The sequence below is a fragment of the Furipterus horrens genome, unplaced genomic scaffold (assembly GCF_987537825.1).
Source record: "Furipterus horrens unplaced genomic scaffold, mFurHor1.1.pri manual_scaffold_4, whole genome shotgun sequence".
NCBI lineage: Eukaryota > Metazoa > Chordata > Mammalia > Chiroptera > Furipteridae > Furipterus > Furipterus horrens.
The window spans coordinates 28,454,132-28,464,349 of NW_028327174.1; the positions used below are offsets into that span (position 1 = coordinate 28,454,132).

At 37.6% G+C, this 10,218-nt stretch overlaps 1 protein-coding gene across 2 annotated transcripts in view; it reads right to left on the bottom strand.

Annotated features, from left to right (window-relative positions):
* Positions 1–9,911, bottom strand: part of EPS8 (EGFR pathway substrate 8, signaling adaptor) — a 162,577-nt gene extending 152,666 nt beyond the window's left edge. Inside the window, exon 1 of one of the 2 annotated variants that reach the window (XM_090272888.1) lies at positions 9,664–9,911. The gene's annotated coding sequence lies outside the window, so the exon portion shown is untranslated. The remainder of the gene's footprint in view (positions 1–9,663) is intronic. The other variant, XM_090272886.1, reaches the window with a different exon arrangement.
* Between the last annotated feature and the right edge of the window lie 307 nt (positions 9,912–10,218).

Genomic DNA, 10,218 nt, shown 5'->3' on the forward strand with positions numbered 1-10,218 from the left:
CGTATTTACTCTGGAAAAACCAAGATTTCATTATCTTCACAATGAGACTCTACTACTTCCAAAATAATTTACTTACTACCCAAATAAAATGAAGGTGAGGAGAGAGCTTCAATCATTCCTTTGTTTCACACCCTCCCACAGCCTAAATGTAACCTCCACTGTCAAAACCACCATGAATGTCTCTTTTATTCCAATTTCACTCTCCACTGCTAAGGTCTCACCAGGCAGTGAGAAAGAGAACAGTAACTGGAAAGATAGCAAAGTTATGAAAGATACATTTTCAACGAAAGTTGTCTGAGGATTGAAAAAAGCTGTCAGACACTGGGGCTGGAGAAGGGGTAAAAGATGATACCTTAAATGTTTTATTCTATAACTCTACAAAAATAGCATACACTAATATACAAAATATAAAACTGATAATTTAATACTATTCTTTATACATTGTTGTTCAGGTTTGGCTATCATGGATTATTCATTTTAAAATATAAGATGAGACTTTAAGCAAATCTGTGAATTAATATACAATAAAAGTCTTCATAAGATTATTTTCCTCAATAATTAAAAACAACATCTTTAACATAGATTCTTTGGGCATAACATATTAATTCTACACCTTTACATGCATGAATATCATGTGAATAATGATACAAGATTTAGCTCAATGACTAGATTTTTATCATAAAAAGAATTCTGTTGCTTTTAAATTATTCAGACTCTAACAAGGCCCCCCAAAAGAGCTAAATGAAAGAACTACCAACAAAATTAATGTTGTCCCTAGACTAAAAGGATCCTGATATGTAAAAAAAATTCAACACTAGTGGCAGTACACAGTACTGAAAGTAAACACACTATACATCATAAGTTCTGATAATGTAGGTAAACACACTAAAATAATAAGACAATTCAACCTTAAGATAGGGTTTCTAAAACAATATTTCTAAATTAAAGAGTAATATTGTTAACTCTCAATACACAGTCATAAAACAGCTAAACCTTTGAAAATGCACTGGAAAGAGAAACTGTAGATTACTTACACATACATACGACACAAACAAACTGAGCGTGCTGTTACGGGGTGGCGGGGGTTGGGGAATCTACATATAATAATGTTCTATTTTCTCCCATTTATGAAAGTTAAATGTATCTTCCCTCTCTATCACAACTATATCTTTCTTCACATCTGAAACTGTCTTATTGTCTCATGTCTAAAATGAAAATCATCTTCTTGTCTACTTAAAACCATCTTATTGTCTCTTCATAGCTAAAATTACTATTTAACTTCAAATGTAAAAACTACTGAATACTAAATAAATTGTATTCAATGTCTTTTCAAAAGTGACAATTTTCACACATACCTTACAGAAATATTTTAAATACTTTATTTTAAACATTTTATTTTTGAGAAAAAAATAGAAACAACTACAATATGACAAAACATTAGAAATATTAGAATCAATTTAAAAAATTACAATGTTTAGCACACACATTTCAGACAATGGAAACATTCTACTGTTGTAATAAATATATCTATATATATCAAAAAAATATCAATAATACACATGTTTTTCTTAGAATAAAAAATAATATCCTATCAGGTAACAGTGCTAAAAAATCTTCCAAATAAAATTCATATATCAATAGCCTTCAATAAAAAACTTTTTAAATGTTTTCCCTCTCTTTAAGTTTAAAATATTTTTCCTTCCACTGATCATCTTTTTTCTATTTTTTGTTTTTTCTTCTCTTTTATATTAAAAATACAACTTTTCAACTATAGAACTCTGAGCTCTAATCAAGCACATAATCAATTCACTAACAACTTATTTTAGCATATTCCCAAGTGTTAAGTTTCAGGTTGAGGTCGGAAACTTATCATGGTTCTTAGAATTCTGAATAGGTTCATATAAGACAAGATGATGCCTTGTGGAATATTACATTCTAATGTTGCTATGCTACTAAATATAAGCGTTTGAGAGAGGACCTCTCATTTCACCAAACACAAGTCCTTTTCCTTAATAAACTCACTAGAGAATCACAGGACTGAAAAAGAACACAAGAATGTGTCTACTATATAAGGATGATATACAGAAAACCATAATACATTATTAGAAGAGGAGATTCATGTAATTCTTAAAACAGGTTTGGTATCTTTAGTCTCTCCTACTAAAAAATGAAAAACAACTGGTTATTCAGTTCTTTCTCATAATCCTGTAGGCTCTGTATGTAAGAAAGTGAAGATTTCCCACCACTCCCATCATGACCACCCACTTCATGCACGTCAAACATCATACTCTCGGTCTGGGCTTCAAAAACTCATTCTATAAAATAAATGTTATGTCCTACAGTAAAGACTTTTTTGACTCCCTCAGCCACAGTGAGCCTCTCCTTTCATTTATGTGCTGGAATACCCTTTTTTTTTTTCTTTCTCCCTCTCTCTTAACCTAACCCTCAGTATTACAGTTTCCACTTCTTAGATATGAAAAACAAGGCAGATAAGGTCTCTTTGATTTCAAAGTCCATTACTTGTTTAATATATACACCCTTTAGTTCCACACTCTATTGAAATGCCTGCTTCCCTCTATTCTCTGGGTTCCCTGGTGACAGAATATAGAGAGCGTCTCACTCAACTTTCTGTTCCCAGTGTCTGGCACAGAACAAGTACTCAACAAATGTGTAAGGAAGAGAGAGGAGGAGGGAAGGAAGGAGGGAATGTAATAATGTTCAACTTCTTCTGTGAGAAAAAAACTCATCCCCTTCTAAACATATATCTGTTAAAATTGATAGTAAGTGCTAATTTCATTCAACAAACATTTTATGAGTATGTTTCTCATGTGGATGCAGGCCGTATTCCCAAAGACCTCCTCTACGGCGAGCTAGCAGAAGGCCAGAGGATGACAGGGCGCCCAAAACTGCGGTTCAAAGACATCTGCAAAAAGGACATGACACAATGCTCCATCAATCTCAACACATGGGAAGTTCAAGCAGACGACCGCCTAGCCTGGAGGCTCGCGGTCAGGCAAGGTACGTCACGCGCGGAGGCTGCGCGCAACCAGGAGGCGGTCCAGAAAAGATCGAGGCGGAAGCAGCGTCAACAGCAGCAACAACAGCCATCTGCCTTCACCTGTAACAAGTGTGGCAGGGATTGTCACTCCCGAATCGGACTGCACAGCCATTCTCGGCGGTGCAGATAGACTCTCAGGAAGCTACGCCATCGTCTCTCGAGACGGACGGCTGCCGACGACGACGATCTCATGTGGTGTGCTATGCTTAAAGATAAACTGAGACTTAGTTCCCTGCCCTCAAGAAACTTATAATTCAGTGGAGGAAAAGGAAGAACAATGAGCTAATACTACCATTATCTGTTTTATTTTTTTTAATCCTCACCAGTTCCTCTCCTTAAAGGAACCTCATTCTATATGAACATGTCCCAACACCTCATACCTCAGTGGGATGTAGAGCAGTAAACTGAAAAAAAATTTAAAGACTCTGTGGATCTCAAAAACACAACCTTTTGATTCATTCTCATTTAGCTCACTAGTCACATAAGTAATATACAGTGTTAAAGAAAAGAATAATATCAAGGACACCCTGATACTATCATGGCACTTTTTATTTTTATAAGACACAGCACAACCAAAGAAAAAGAGCATGGGTTTTGGAGTCAGGGTTCCCATCCAGCCTCTTTCCATTTCTCCTTGTGGGCTGTAGACAAGTCACTTTATTTTTCTAAGCCTTTTTTTTTTTTTTTTTAATTTCTTAAGTATATTTTTTTGATAGTCCCAATTTTTCCCCCTTTGCCCTCTCTGCCAGGTAATCACATCCCTCCAGCAACGCCCCCCTTAGCTCATGTCCATGGGACATGCATGTAAATCCTTTAGCTTCTCCCTTTCCTATACTATTCTTAACATTCCCTCTATTTTGTTCAATTATGCTTTTTAATCCCTGCACCATTTCCCCCATTCTCTCCCTTCCTCCTCCCAGTTGATAATCCTCCAAATAATCTCCATACCTTTGGTTCCTGTTCTGGTTGTTTGCTTAATTTGTTTTTGTTTTTTTAGAGTCAGTTGTTGATAGCCATGAGTTTGTTGTCATTTAATTGTTCATAGTTTTTATCTTCTTTTTCTTAAATAAGTCACTTTAACATTTCATGTAATAATGGTTTGGTGATGATGAATTCCTTTATCTTTATCTTTTCTGGGAAGCACTTTATCTGTCCTTCCATGCTAATAGCTTTGCTGGATAGAGTAATCTTGGTAGTAGGTCCTTGCTTTTCAACACTTTGAATACTCCTTGCCAGGCCCTTCTTGCCTGCAGAGTTTCTTTTGAGAAATCAGCTGATAGTCTTAAGGGAACTCCTTTGTAGATAACTCTGCTCTTAAGATTCTCTCTTTAACTTTTGGCATTTTAATTATGATGTGTCTTGGCGTGGTCCTCTTTGCATCCAACTTGATTGCTGTGCTTCCTGGACTTGTAGGTCTATTTCCTTTGTCAAAATAGGGAAGTTTTCTTTCATTATTTTTTCAAATAAGTTTTCAACTTCTTGCTCTTCCTCTTCTCCTTGTAGCACCTCTATGACTCGGATGCTGGTACATTTCAAGTTGTCCCAGAGGTTCCTAAGCCTCTCAGGGTTTTTTTTGCATTCTTGTTTCTTTTGTTCTGGTCAAATGTTTATTTCTTCCTTCTGTTCCAAATTGTTGATTTGAATCCCGGCTTCCTTCCTTCCCTTCACTGCTGGTTCCCTGTGTAATTTTCTTTATTCTACTTTGTGTAACCTTCATTTCTTCCTTTAATTTTTTTGTCATACTCTATGAGTTCTCTGAGCATCCTTATCACCAAGTGTTTTCCACAAAGAAGAATCTCTGAGTTAGTGAGGAAAAGGGAAATAAATTACAGTTGGCCCTCGATAATCACGGGTCCTGCATCCATGGATTCAAACAACAGATGATCAAAAATACTCAGGAAAGAAAAAGTTAAGTTGTTGCTGATGTGTACTAGGTCATTAGACCTAGGATGGTTTCCTCTATACTGGAAGAAAATATTTACAAACACGTACCTCATAGAATGCTTATAGCAAAAAAGATGTAAAGAATTTTTAAAACTCAATAATAAGAAAGCAGACAACCCTATTAGAAAATGGGCAAATGTTCAGAACAGACATTTCACCGAAGAAAATACACATATGGAAAATCAAATATGAAAATACACTTGATGTCAAATGTCATTAAGGAATGGCAAATATGGCAAATTAAAGCACAAGTGAGACATTACTACACACCTACGAGAATACATAAAATAAAAAACACTGACAGCATAAAATGCTGACAAAAGTGAGGAGCAACAGGAGCTCTATCAAACTACCATAAGATACAAATGAGCCTTAAATGTATATGCTAAGTGAAAAAAGCCAATCTCACAAGATTGTATAATTCCAATTGTATGACATCTGGAAAAGACAAAACTATAGAGATAGTAAAAAAAAATTTTTTAAAGCAGTGGTTGTCAGGGGAAGAGTGTTAATGGAGTGATAGGTTAAGCACAGGAGATGTTTAATGTGTTGATGTTTAATTCTGTATGATACTTTGATATCATCATGATAGACACATGAAATTATACATTTGTCAAAATCTATTTAACTTTACAGAACAAAGAGTGAAACTTAATGTATTTAAATTTCTAAAAAATAATTTAGAAGGTCAGAGGATCCCAGGATGGAATGCAGATTGTGAGAAAAGACTCAAACTGTATTATACATTACTGCAGCAACCTCACTAAAGGGCCTAGAAGGAAAAGGAGTAAGACTAAAAGCAAAAAGGAACTGCACATAAGCACTGTACTCTAATTGATAAAGTCTTTCCAGTCTCTGTAAAGGAGCACAAGCTAACAATTTCAATACTGTTATACATACACAATGGAACCAAACAATTAAGTAAATGGGTAGCAAACGGTGGGATCCAGCTTTCTTCTCACTGTTGGAGTTTACAGATAAGTAAGGAAAGAAGGCCTGAATAATATAGGGGGTTGATGGATTAGGTGGAGTAAGAAACAACCATATGAACTCATATTTAGCTTAATATGATAAATAGTTACATAGAGAAATTCGTACAGTTAAGTGTATATACATATGTAGTTCCTGCTGAGTCAGATTAGAGGGCCCAGAAGCAATGATACCCCAAGAGCAACAAGAACACCTAGCACCCACACCTTGATTTCTAATACCTTTTCCCAAGAAAATGAACCAGATTCTTTCTGGCTGAATCTAGGACTCGGGCAGGAAATGGAAATATACAAGATGAGCCTGGAGCATCTTTTAATGCTAGGAAGTGCAGAAGTGATTTTTAAAATATGGTGGAGCCATCTGAAAGGACTCCTAATGGTCAAAGTTGAAATATTTTAGCAATAAAAGAAAACAGTATTAGATTATAACCCAAAGCGTTTTATATATATATCCATTAGTCTGGATCAATATAAATAAATGAGTGAATACATAAATAAATGGGGAGAAGAGACAAATCTCCCATGCAGAAGAATTCCACATAATTTTATATAGATATTCCACCCTCAAGGAGGAGAGGCATGACTCTCCACTCCTTAAAGTTTGTGCTGTGCACAGTGACTTTCTTTTAAGAGTACAGCCTGAAAAGAAAGAGAAGAGTAACTTTTCAGTGCAAAAATCTAAGAAACACTACCTTGGCCAGATGATCAAGTTTATTATAACCAGTGATAAATCATGTTGATAGCACATACCCCTTATATGATATAATAAAAATTGCATTTTCACCTCTGTGATCTTCCTCTACAAAACCCAGTCTGATTGTGAGAGAAACTTTAGACTGATTCCAATAGAGGGGCATTCTAAAAAATACCTGTCTGGTACTCCTCACAACTGTGAAGGTCTTCAAAAACAAGGAAAGTCTAACAAACTGTCACAGCCAAGAGGAGCTTAGGGAGACCTGGCTACTAAGTGTGATGTTCTAGGTGGTAGGATCCTATGACAGAAAAAAGGCATTAGATAAAAACTAAGGAAACCCAAATAAAGTATAAATTTTAGTTAATAATAATATACCAGTACTAATTCAGTAACTGTAACAGACACCAAAGTAAGATGTTAAAAAGAGGGGTAACTGGGTAGGGGGATAAATGAGAAATCACTGTACTAACTTTATTCTTTTTTCTGTAAATATAAAACTGATCTAAAAAAAATAAAACACATTTTAAAAAATCTCATTTAAGGATGTATCTAGAAAACACTGAAGATGTAGTAAGCACTGAAGAACTTCACACCTCCCCTGCATATATTAAACTTAACATGTTTTCAACTATTCTGTTACAGGATTTTTTTCAAGAAAATATTTTTCAATCACTAACAGCTGCAAACAATTTCATGCAGTAATTCCCAGCAGGGGTGTATTATAGCTGAAGTACGTTAACTAAATTCCACTTTTTCCCCTTACATACCATTGCAGATGTCTGAAAGTTTATAACCTATTATTAACTTATGTTTTTTTTCTGATTATCTAAATAATTATCAAATGTGCTCTACAACTCAGAAAAGCTAACCTAAATTTTATATCAATCAATCAGTGCTAAAATAGTCATCCAACAAAACTCCAAGCATCTAAAGAGAGACATGAGAAAAAACTACCATCCTTTTTTCTGAATACTCTATTTTCTTATATAACCATGGTTCAAGTGAGCTGCTGCATAATTAATATAAAAATGAAGAAAACAGAAGAGTCAGTAGAGAAAGAAAAAATGTAGCGGTGAACACATGTGTAGTACAGTGTAAGCAAAAGATAGGACTAGGATTTAAAATGTTATCAAATAAAAACACTGAAAGCAAAGAACACAAAACCTATGTCACAGCACTATAAAAGAAAAGGACTGATATCTGAAAAGTATCAGCAAAAATAAAAATTCAAGCAAAAAAAAGCTAGAAATAAAAACAAAATGGAATTTTTACATTTCGTCAGAAACAAGCAAAGTGTTCAAAATCAGACATTAGATTCCTGATAGGGAACAAGAATAAACCATTTTGAAAAAAAATCAGCCTGAATACTAAAGCATTCCCCACTAAAAGACTGAAAATGACTATATGATGATATTGACTTGACACTGGAAAGAGGAAGAAAAAAATTTTCAAAGAGTGGTATCTCATAATACAGGAATTAAAAGCAAGTTTTTGTTTCTGCTGTGAAATGAATAACTTATGGAATTTTAAAAAATCTTAATCTATGAATTCTGCACTAAAGGCATTGCATACAATGTCAATACATTTGTGATACACTCTTATCTACCCTTTACATGGCAAGCCTATAAAGTGAATTGTTTTCAAATTATAAGTACAAGTGTAAACCAATGACCAAAAATTTTCCAGACCAGCAACTTAAGAACTACAACAATATGCCCAGAAAACTACAAGTCAAAAAGAAAATATATACTAGGTGAGAGAAGATGGCACTGACTTTAATTTCATGACCACATGATCTAAATTACTAGTGTACACTTTCCAAAACCCAAGTCACTGTAGAAGAATGGCATCCTTTCAACGGAAATAAATGAGAAGCAATACACAACACTGTTGCTTTGCTGTTGATACATATATAAAGAAGCCTTCTGGAAATCCTTTCTCCTATCTCCCCAGAATAACAAAGCCAAAATCAAGCTATTCACATACATCTGGAACAAAGTTTCATCTGAACTCTTACGATATTATCTATCCCTCTTATCTGAGGAAAGAACTGAAACCTTTAAAAGGAAAGCAATAATGCATTTCATTGAAAAAATATTTTATAAAGGAGGATCCTGATTCCTAATGCTCTACCGCTCTAGACATCTATCTATGCATTTCAGGTCCTCATACCACAGTGTCCTACCCCCAAAGAGATGACAGCAGCACTATGGGAAAAGAAGGGTTTGAGATACAGTGCAAAGGAAGAGAACAATTGGTGCAAAGATTCTGCATACAGGTAGTCCTTGAAAGGAAAGAAAAGAGTGAGCATTGGAGGAGTGAGCAGGGTCTAAAGAGGTGGGGAAATCCACTCCAAAGGCATTAACTGACAAAGACACCAGAAAGGCCACCTTTCCAAAAGTAAAAAGATGTGTAAAGTGGAACAAGCTAAGGAAGGAAAGTCAACACTAATTAGAAGTGACAACTACTCATATATAAAAAGCTATGTTGATTTGAGGAGATAATTCGCTGGTGAGACCTTATTACAAAATGTCAATCTGAAAAGACCCCCTCCGCATTTGGAGGTGGGGAGGGTAGCTCTGAAAACCCCAAGTCTAGGATAAACTGAGAGAAGAACACTCGTTCTGTAGTCGCCCGACCGCCCAGATAAGCGCAGGTGTATCTGCGGAAGCTCAGGTTACCAGGAAATATTACAGGGACACAGTGAATCTTCTCTGCTCACCCTCCCCGGAGCCCCCGGGGTGGCAGGCGGAGCGGGGCAGGCGCCCGAGGGTGGGCACCGGCCCCCGGCGCCCTGGGACCCGATGCGCGGACACGCACACCTGGCTCCCCACACCAGTTGAAAGCAGTGAAAGTGAATGAAGACGGACGCGGCGCCTGGCACCGCTCCATCCAAGCACACAAAGGCGGATTTTTAAAGTCGAGGGAGAGTCCAAAGCATCGGATCCCGGCGGGCGCTTTTGCTGAGGGGTTCTTACCTCCGATCCGCCTTCGGGGCCGCGGCTTTCCCTGGAGGTGCCTCAAGCCCAGACGAAGCAGGAGGGAGCCAGTAGAAAGCCTCCGACCTGGACGGCGCCCTCTCAGTCCTCCGCGAGCAGCCAAGACGCTGTCTGCAACCAGCTTTAGAAAAGCGATCTCCCGGACTAGCACAGCGTGGATCTCGCGCTCGCCGACACCGCCTCTCCAGCCGCTGCCAGTGAAGTCTGGATCTGCCCGCCCGCTCAATCGCTCGCTGCTAAAGCCGGCCGCGCGCCGCGCATGCCCAGTGTCCCTGTGAGAACCGTGTGCGCGCGCCGGCGCGCGCGGCTGGGAGTGAAATCCACTTTCCGGGTCTTGCCTGCACCCGAGCCGCGGAGTATCTGGTCGACCCAGAGCGCTAGCGGCAAATAAACTGGTGAGACTTGGTGGGCGGGAAAGGGACCGGAGGGAAGTCATAAAGGCACCCAGTTATCAAGGCTGCGATCAATGCGGGACCGAGGTTGATGGCGGCAGACAGGTTTCCAGAGCTGGACTGACTAGCAGCTGGGAGACAC